At 38.7% G+C, this 6,380-nt stretch overlaps 1 pseudogene; it reads left to right on the top strand.

Moving 5' to 3' along the window:
• The window catches only part of LOC116089373, a 12,684-nt pseudogene that overhangs the window by 3,983 nt on the left and 2,321 nt on the right, over positions 1-6,380 (top strand).

Genomic DNA, 6,380 nt, shown 5'->3' with positions numbered 1-6,380 from the left:
AAAAAAAAAAAAAAAAAAAAAAAAAAAAAAAAAAAACACAGACTAAAGAAATGTATTTAAAAAAAAAAAAAAAGCCTGTAATGTTTTTGGTTTGGTTGGGTTTTTTTGTTGTTGTTGATATTGTTTTGGTTTTTGCTGTTGATGTTTGCTTTTGGTTTTTGCTTGTTTGTTGGTTGGCTGGTGTATAGATATCTTTTGGACCAATGTAAGTCCTGTACTTGCTGTATATAAATCTCTATAAGCTTATTTTCACCTTGTTGTATTGATTGTTAGCTTGGTGTGCTCCATCCCTTCTGGATCTTACAAACTTTCTACCTGCTCTTCCAAGGGATTTCCTGAGCTCAGAGGTAAGAATTTAATGAATACTTTCCATTTAGACTCTCTCTCCATGTAATGTTTGGTTGTGGGTCTCTGTGCATATTCCTGTCTGAAGTAGGAGGAAGCTTCTCTGATAAATATATCATAATGTCATTAGAAATATTTTGTTGAATTTTTTTTTTTTTTGGAATAGCTGTGTTTGGTTTTACACTAGGTTATCTAGTCTCTGACTCTTGGTCAACTGAGCAGTGTTGGGTATGAGCTACATCTTGTAGACTGGGCCTTAAGTCATATCAGACATTGGGTGACTACTCTCATAAGTTCTGTGCCACAGCATCTGCTGTGTTGGCATATTGGCAGAACATAATATGAATCAAAGTTTGTGGCTGGCTTGGTGTTTGTATTTTTCCTTTGATAGCCTAGAGAGTAGGTTACTGTGCCAAAGATGCTAGAACATAGAGGTGAAGGCTCTATATAGGTGATAGCTTAACCTCTCATGTTCAATGTATTGTGCAGATGTTGTCCTTGGCAATCGAGTCCCACTGTCACCCTATTGTTTTAACAACCTGGTTATTTGGGGACATTCAGTTTGACCAGTACCATTTGTTGATGTTTTCTTTTTCCCAATGTGCATTTCTGGCTTTACAATATCAGGTATCTTATAGGTCTGTAGATTTATGTTTTTGGTTTTCAGTTCAATTTCAATGATCAACATGTCTGTTTTTATGCCAATAGCATGTGATTTTCATTAGGATCAGATAGATGATTGATAGATAGATAGATAGATAGATAGATAGATAGATAGATAGATATGAAAATAAAGGTAGATATTACACATACATAAATATATTCGGATACTAAGGCTGTAGATCTTGATTTTTATCCTTGTGGGAAGAGGAACCAGGAAATGAGGAGGGGGTCATACAGTGGAGACAGAGACCACGAAGATTCCCTGGATTCAAACTGGAGTACAGATCTAAAGTTATTGTTTAGTACAATAAACTTAAAGTTTTTTAGTTAATCAGTATGCAGTTACATAATCAAGAGGGAAACAGGATGTTATATCCACTGTCCTGGCAAATCTAGTTTGCTTGCCCATGACTCTGCAGGGGAGGAGGTTGATAAGAGGGGGTGATTTTTTTAGATTGGGTACTGTGCATAGCAAATCAAGACTCCTTGAGAAGTTGAAGCAGCCTATGGTTTCCTCTCCATCCCACTTCTTCCTCCACCAGGCTCACACCCACATCCCCACATCCCCCACAGTTGCCCCTCCCTTCCTTTCTTTATTTCAAGGCTGAGTACTTCTAATAAAAGGGATTTGGTGTGGAGCTGCTGATCCCTTATATGTCTAATGGCCCAGATTATGAAAAACACAATTCTGCCTTCAACAAGGATTATAGCATAAATGAAAATGTTCATAGGAGAAGCAAGCTGAGGTAGCTTTGACCCTGCATCCTTAAAAAATCAAAAATAATAACATCTACATGGGTACCATTAATGAAGACAGTATTTTGATGCAGCTGATGCAAGAAAGAAATGAAGAATTTCATGTACCAATTCTATAGCTACACTGTCAATTTAGTGCTGCCTACTATTAAGATGTGTTTGATTTTGATATTGTGTGAAGCAGATATGGAGATAATGTGGATCACAACTACCTTGAGCAAGATCCCATAGATAATTAACATCATACTGTAAAAGTCCCACTTGATGGTGTAAGTTTAACACACCCAGCTGCAAGAGCTGGATTACCTGCAACTGTTTATCTAAAAGAGGCCATCAGAGTTGAGATACTGTTAAGTACAGTGGCCCTCTGCTCAGAATTTTCTTGTCTATAAATGGCGTACATGTGGTTGCTGCAGCAGAGAGCCCCACCACAGTGACATCAATAATGGCAGATATTCCAAAATCTCTTTTGTAGCAATGCAGGGAAGGTGCCCAGTCAGAAGCTATCAGTGGCATTTATAGGAACCCAGATTAGTGGTGCTTCCAGGAGGAGCATGATCATGTCTCCATTCACAGGATCCCAACAGCAGGAGAGAGTGCAGTTAATCTCTGAACAATTTAACTTAGTATTGGAGTTGTTGCTCTGGATCTAGGTCAGAAAGAGAAAAGGTCTCATACAGAGATGCCCAGTATAGGTCAAATTGGGGGCTGGTTCCCCAGGAGAGGTACAGTTGGTACTCCAATGACTCTCTGAAATGTGTAATATGATTTCCTTCAGAGAGGGAGACATAAAAAGCCACCTTGAATAGGGATGAATAACCTCTAATCTAAACAGTACCAGGAGTCCCAGAGGTACAGATGGCCTGAGACTTATCAGAGAGGCCAGTAATCATTCAACTGTAGGTCACACTGGAAAAAATATGGCAGAGATTGGTCAGACGCATTGAGAAATTCTTGGTCCCAGAATGCCACTCAGGAGGCCAGCAGTACTTGCGAGTCAGTTGAGAGACAGCCCATGGGTTGTCCAGTCTGAACAAAAACACCACCCTGCAACAGAGATTCCATGAGTCACATAGGGAGGAGACCTGTGGGTGAGCAAAAGATAAAGAGTTGGTTAAAAGGGAAGAGTTCCTTGGGGATAACAGAAACCTCCTACTAATGCCTGCCATGAAACCATTTATAAAATTGTTCTAGAAATGATTTGTGGTTGTATAATCTATTAAAGGGACACAATATGGAACACTCCAACATCTAGGGGCTCATGTTGCCAATTAATTCATTAGAGAAATTATCTATTACTATATTTGCTAGAGCAATGAAGTCAAGTAGTCAAACAGTCTCATTCAGGCAAAATCTCACCAGGCCCTTTGTAAGAGACTGTAAACCATTAAAGGCTACTTTTAGGATGGAACTACCTGGGAAAAGGTTCCCTCCCATCAGCAGGTTATTGCTGTACATTACAGGGAGTGTGGGATCCCAACTCACAGTGAGTATTACCAGTATATTTCTCACTACTGCCCATAAAAGAGGAACAGGTTGTGTCTATGAGTTGGATGTTATAATGGCACACATGAGCAAAAATAGGGTAGAGACAGATGGAGGAAATGATGCAACAACTTGGCAGAATAAAGACAAGCCATCTGTACTCTGTCTATCATAGTTTTGTCTATTTAATATTTACTCAGTAACCATTTTTAGATATATTAATACAAAAGAATTGATATTTGTGTCTTAGTTGAAAACTTATCCAAAAATAATTTGAAATACTCTACAAACTGGCCTTTGGAACATCCGCTGGGACAGAAACTGACTTTCTTGAGGCATCTCCTGTACCTTCACCTTTTCATAATTCTGTTCCCAAATCTCCCCTTTTATCTGCTGCTGTTTGCATGTTTTGCTAAGATGATCTACCCAAACCTTAAAACATAAGCAATGATGTATCTAAAATAAAGAGAAACCATTAACAAAAGACTGCAGAGGTGAAAGTAGCTAAGTGAAATAGGTGTCTCTATCCAGGCATCATAAGGAGATCAGCACTCCTAAGCTTCTCATATCAGCAAGCTAATTTCCTTGAACTTTGTTTCCAATTGTTGTATGTTCTTGTCTACATCTGTGTTGCCTATTTTAATGCATCACAATTTAATAAATTACTCAAAAAGTACAGAGAACATAAGAAAATTGTAAATAATGCCACAAAGGATTAAGTGAAAGAGGAGTATTAACTATTACCCATGTTCATTACTAATTAAGTAGGGAGTGAATTATGAATCATATAATCTGGAAATGCATGTGTATCTTAGATACAAACTAGGCTAGTAATGAATGCAGAAGTCAGAATATCTACCCAGAGACTCCTGGACCAGCTTTCTTCAATATGTCAAGCTTGCTCAGCAATGTCGTTAGCTCCTTGTATGCCTGGCTTCTTTGAGCGTGGAATGACCCTACCTGCCATGCCTTTACCACATACAATCACACAGTGAGGGCAACAGTTTTCCTCTGAGAACATCATTGATAATCACATCCAAATTACACTGAACACTTGATTTCATACAATTTCTATCTATAACATAAAGGATGTTTAGGTTTTTATTGAGAACCAATTGAAAAGAAGGGACTGTAAAAAGCATTTAAAATGCTGAAGTTTTAAATAATATTGTATATAAAATAAAGTCACAGGATCTCAGTAAGGACAGTTTCAGAAAGGGTATCCATTCAAACACTGAAAATTAAATGTACAAAAAGTTATGCGATTGTTTCTTGTCACTAAGGCTTTCTTTCTGAGTAAGATTTTTCTATTTCTGTTGATAAACTGACACAATTTTCACTGTGTCCCTTCTTCTTCACAAGCACTTATCAATTTGCAATATTGTTTTTTATGCAGTTTCTTGGGGCAGGGACAAACAGCTTCAGAAAAGAATTATATGGGAGCTCCTGTGAACACTTTCTGATTCTTCAGGATTATGTTGAATTGTTGTGGAGAGAGAGAGAGAGAGAGAGAGAGAGAGAGAGAATCATCAAAATTGAAGAGTATTTTATAGTGCTCTAATGCTGAGGGCAAGAATGCTGTCTTTTCTAATATATTGTTTCCAAAATCCATCTCTAGGGATACTAAAAGCATGGAAATCAGTGTCTTTGTCCACTACAGAAAAATAAAAAAATCAAACTTAAGCACACCCTGTCTACAAGGCAGAAAAGAGAGAACCAACAAAAGAAATCATTTCTAAATACACATGAGATCTAATTGGTTCTTCACCCTTGAAACTACAAATTGTACCCAAATCATATATGAAATAATTTTCACACACAAAATTTAAAACAAATATTTGCATTCGTATTAAAAAAGAGAAACACACTCCTTAGTATTCAGTGGTCTTGAAACACATAAAAATCATACTGTTTGTCCTCCACCTGGGTGCCACAGGGGCCCTCACTGAAGAAGCCACTGTGGCCCCTATGGGAGTGGAGGTAGTACCACTCCATAGTGCATAGGGATCCAGGCCCGGAGAAAGGATTGGATGGAGAGAAAAGGAAAGATTCCTGTGAGATGAGGTCAGGATGAACAGAGAGATCTGTGCTTATAGTTAAAGGATCTGGGCCAGGTAAAAAATGATCTCTTGGAAAGTAGAAGAGATCTGAACAGATAAAAATACCATCAGGAAGATGAAACAAGGCAGCCACAATGGAAACAGAGCAGCTGGCTGTCAGGATATTTGAAACTGCAGAATGTGAGGAGGGAAATGATGAATCACAGGGCTGACCCAAACTGGAGCTGTTTTAAACCGAACAGTATTCCTCGAGTCAGCTGAAAAGTTGCTCGCTGACACCAGAAAATACCAAGGCTACATGATGGCTAAAGCACCACATGATTTTATGTTTGTGAAGAGGATGGAGCCAGATGGGCCTCACTCAGACAGGGTCTATTATCTTGCCATGTGTGGTGAGAACAGAAAAAAAATACATTATTTTATTCTGAAATCCTTAAAAGCATCAACAGAGTAGCAGGTTTTTTGTTTTGTTTGTTTTGTTTTGTTTTTTCGAGACAAGGTTTCTCTGTGTAGCCCTGGCTATCCTGGAACTCACTCTGTAGACCAGGCTGGCCTCAAACTTAGAAATCTGCCTGTCTCTATCTCCCAAGTGCTGGGATTAAAGGCATGCACCACCACTGCTCGTCTGAGGAGCTGTCTTAATGCTTTCTCAGAAGCCTCTTTTGAATCTTTTTCAGGCGACACTAGACTATGGGATGTATTCTTGAGAAGAAGAACTACTCAGAGAAAGAAAGCACATCTGGACTCTGGAAATCGCAGCTTATGGTTACTGCCCAAGAAGCAGAACATTACTGTTTCAAGCTGGTAGTGGTATTTATCATATCAAAGATGGAGGACCGCATGGATTTACACAACAGCCTTTATGGCCCAATGTAATGGAAACTAGTTATCCCAATATACGAACGGATCCAAAATTATGCCCCGCTAACCCAGACTGGATAGCTTTTGTTCACAGCAATGATATTTGGATATCAAATCTCATAACCAGAGAAGAACAGGGGATCACTATCTTAGTCAGGGTTTCTATTCCTGCACAAACATCATGACCAAGAAGCAAGTTGGGGAGGAAAG

Source organism: Mastomys coucha, unplaced genomic scaffold (genome assembly GCF_008632895.1).
Source record: "Mastomys coucha isolate ucsf_1 unplaced genomic scaffold, UCSF_Mcou_1 pScaffold14, whole genome shotgun sequence".
Classification (NCBI taxonomy): domain Eukaryota; kingdom Metazoa; phylum Chordata; class Mammalia; order Rodentia; family Muridae; genus Mastomys; species Mastomys coucha.
Note: the sequence above shows the minus strand (reverse complement) of the source record. Positions and strands in the feature narration are given on the sequence as shown.